Source organism: Papaver somniferum, chromosome 1 (genome assembly GCF_003573695.1).
Source record: "Papaver somniferum cultivar HN1 chromosome 1, ASM357369v1, whole genome shotgun sequence".
In the NCBI taxonomy this organism is placed as follows: domain Eukaryota; kingdom Viridiplantae; phylum Streptophyta; class Magnoliopsida; order Ranunculales; family Papaveraceae; genus Papaver; species Papaver somniferum.
Genome location: NC_039358.1, coordinates 182,491,617 through 182,495,611, shown reverse-complemented (window position 1 = coordinate 182,495,611; position 3,995 = coordinate 182,491,617). Strand labels below are relative to the sequence as shown.

Sequence of the window (3,995 nt, the reverse complement as noted above, 5' to 3'; positions counted from 1 at the left end):
GTTGTGATGATAGATACTTTCCAGGAGTCTATGTTTCTCAAACCTGCAAGTGTAATTTTCATATCGATGAAATTAGGGTAATCCAGCTGATGCATAGATTTTAAAAGCTGGATTAATGAGCTAAAAATTCATGGCAGCGTGTAATAAATGTACAACTATCACCAGGTGCATAAATTTTGATTTTCCCTTGCTTGGTTTCTTGATTATGCTGTAGGAGCTGTCTTTTTCCATTATTTTATAGATTCCTTCTTTCATAGTTTCATTATGATAAAATGATAAGATTCCAACTTACTTAACGAGCCAATAACTTTTACTTGATGATTCAATAACAAATCAAGTGATGCAAAAATGTTATGAAGCACAATTTTGGCGCGGAAGATATATTTACTCAGTTATATAGAAACCGAGCTATGCTATAGATGATTTGACTTTCCCTATGTCCCGACCAAAACCAACAATGGCCATGCATTAATACACATTTTCAAATTAGGAAATTATAACAAAACTATGTCTGGACACTGAAATAGTGAAATGATAAAGTAAAGCTGAAGTTTTTTTTCTTCTAGACAAGGAACAATACTTCTCTCTTCTTCACCTGCACAACCTGCTTCAAACTTTTAAGAAATAAAATAAAAAAAATCAGAAGCATTTCCTGTGAACGATAGATGGCCCGGACTCGTCGTACTCTGCCTTCGCAATCCACATCTGCAATCATATCCAAAATTTCGGTCAAGTAAGCAATCACTTACCTAACGTATCCCATTTAAGAAAAGCCACCAAAATCACGATTTGTGTTACTGTTCTCATGAGCAGGTGGAGTATGGGTTCGTTTTACCCCTTTTTCTCATTGGTGGCGAAGCCCTATCATGCCTTACTAGCCATTTAATTCGCAACCATAAATTCTCTGTTGATTCTGTTTGCCAATGTCAAAAATTTTGGGACAAATATGAAAAAAGAAAAGAAGCAAATACCTGCTGGAAAGTACTTAGGGATGCCAAGATGGATCCTCCAATCCAGACACTGTATTTCCTCTCGGGAGGAGCCACGACCTTTATCTTCATGCTGCTTGGAGCTAGAGCGGTTATCTCCTTGCTCATCCTGTCAGCAATCCCGGGGAACATAGTGGACCCACCACTGAGGACAATGTTGCCATATAAATCTTTCCTGATATCAACATCACACTTCATGATAGAGTTGTATGTGGTCTCGTGAATACCAGCAGCTTCCATACCAATCATTGATGGCTGGAAAAGGACTTCTGGGCATCGGAAACGCTCAGCTCCAATGGTGATCACCTGTCCATCTGGAAGCTCATAGCTCTTCTCTACAGATGAGCTTGTCTTGGCCGTTTCCATCTCCTGCTCATAATCCAGAGCAATGTAAGCAAGCTTTTCCTTCATATCCCTCACAATTTCACGCTCAGCCGTGGTGGTGAATGAGTAACCTCGTTCAGTCAGGATTTTCATCAAAGCATCTGTAAGATCACGTCCAGCCAAGTCAAGACGCAGGATGGCATGAGGGAGTGCATAACCTTCGTAGATGGGAACTGTGTGGCTGACTCCATCACCAGAATCAAGAACAATACCTGCACAGTAACAACATAGTTGGTATAAAGAAATACACAAAAAGACCTATGCACAATGTGCTTTTGTTAGCATAAACAACAAGAATCTCCATCAGCATACCACATTCCTCTTAGAAACCCAGAGAATGTAGAGATGCTTACCAGTTGTTCGACCACTGGCATAAAGGGAGAGAACAGCCTGGATAGCAACATACATAGCAGGAGCATTGAAGGTCTCAAACATAATCTGAGTCATCTTCTCTCGATTAGCTTTAGGGTTCAGGGGTGCTTCAGTAAGCAGAACAGGATGCTCTTCGGGAGCTACACGAAGTTCATTATAGAAGGTATGATGCCAAATCTTCTCCATATCATCCCAGTTGCTCACAATCCCATGTTCGATTGGATATTTTAGAGTTAAAATACCACGCTTGGACTGAGCCTCATCTCCAACGTAAGCATCTTTCTGACCCATACCAACCATCACACCAGTGGACGAGGAACGTCTACAATGCTAGGGAACACCGCCCTAGGGGCATCATCTCCAGCGAAACCAGCCTAAAATGGGAAATTTAAATCAGAGAAAAAAAGACAAAAAAGATTGTAAAAGACATTGGAGAAGTCATCATCAGGAGTGTGTAGATGGTTAATTAAGAAGAATTGTCCCATTTGAGAGCTCCCCATCAATTACCTTAACCATTCCCGTCCCATTGTCACAAACAAGGGGCTGAATATCATCAACGTCAGCCATGATGCACTACCTGCTGGAGAGAAAAAACCAAGCTTCAGCAACATAATACACAGACAAAAAAGAAAGTGCATTCAGCTCCCATCAGCTTCATTTTCTGAAGTAAAACGAGTTCTTTCGTGTTTCATATCTGGGTAAGGGAGCTTACCAAATATCTTTCGGAGGTAAACAGTCATCTAGCCCTGGCAATTGGTTGAACAAATACACAATACAACCCACTTTCCTCAAAGTGCTTGCAATGTACAGTAAAAAGACAATAGCAGGTCTAGTTCGAGGTTTGAGTGTTTAATATCATATCAAAAGGACTGAAAACAAATATCAAAGAAACCAAGTTGAGGTTCTTGGCAAAATGGTATCATGATGTCTCTGAAAAAAAAATCTATTACATTCAAAATTACACAGAAGATTAACGAGTTAAAATCTAGGAAATGCTAATACGTAGTTACCATGCGCTGAATCTTTTAATATCTTAAAATGGTCCTAGCAGATTCCAATTATATTCTTCAAAGTAGAACTAGTAGCCGAAACGAAAAAACCTTTCCTTCCCATTCCCCACAAACTCAGTAACTAGTGAGATGAATTTCGGCACATTACAGTCTCTATCTAGAGTACCAATCCCTGAACTAAAATGTTGAAACTGGTCCGAGATCGTGGTTTAAAACCCCGACATCCAAATCCATATGCAAGGATTTCAGACCTAGAATGCTCAATGGTGTTTGCCAAATTCAGTTTGCCCCATCCATCTAATGCTTTTGACAAAATATATTCCTATATCAAAACTGAGAAATGCAAATCTAGGAACATCAAAATTCCGCCAAAAATAAAGAGAAGAAACAACAAACTCATGAAACTGAGGTTTCGGATATAGATAATTCACACATGTAAAGCAGATCAAATGTATAACAAAATTCAGATCTGATTAAAACAATCACCAAATGCCATTATGAAATGTAGATCAAATATGATTCTTAAATTCAAAACCGATTACCTTGATACCCTACTTAGGATCAGAACTCAAAAATCCTTTCTTCTGGATATCTATCTCCTCGATTAAATGGTTCCTTCCGTCTACTTTTCTTGTCGACGAAAAGACAGATTATTGTTTTTTAAAAGGAAAAGTTTCAACCAAATATTAAAATTTTAGTTACGGTTACCAAAAACAAATCCAGTCTCAAACTTAAAAAACTAACCACAAAAATCCAAAGATCCAAACAACAAACTCGGTCCTCAAGAAAATAAATATTTTTAAAGAAAATATCTTGATTGCCCCTCAAAACAAACCGTTTCCAAATAAGCATAAGGCCTGTTCCTATGCATATTTCAAACAACATAATTTGTCATTTTTGCACCAAGTGGGTAAGGTAAAGTGATAAACCCGACAAAATCTCTAGCGAGCGATAGGGACTCCGTCGCTCGATGGTCTGGACGATGCTAGTGCTTGTCTTTCTAAGCTCGTCCTTTTGATTAACGCTCAATAGTTTCTCATGTCAGAATTTTTATATTTTTCTAGAATTTTTTAGTCTCTCACTAATCTTCTAATCTAAAACAAGATAAACTAATTTCTCTAGAACTTCTTAGTTTCTCGTAATATGGATTCTCAAGGGAAAAGGTAAAAGTAAAAAATGTGATAGAGCTCAGGGGTCAAATTCAATGTCTCAGAAGATGAATGTATTTGTCGTAATTATA

The 3,995-nt window shown here is 38.2% G+C and overlaps 1 pseudogene; it reads right to left on the bottom strand.

The window, feature by feature from the left end:
* Window positions 1–288: 288 nt before the first annotated feature.
* LOC113309445 lies at window positions 289–3,495 on the bottom strand (annotated as a pseudogene).
* Window positions 3,496–3,995: the final 500 nt, after the last annotated feature.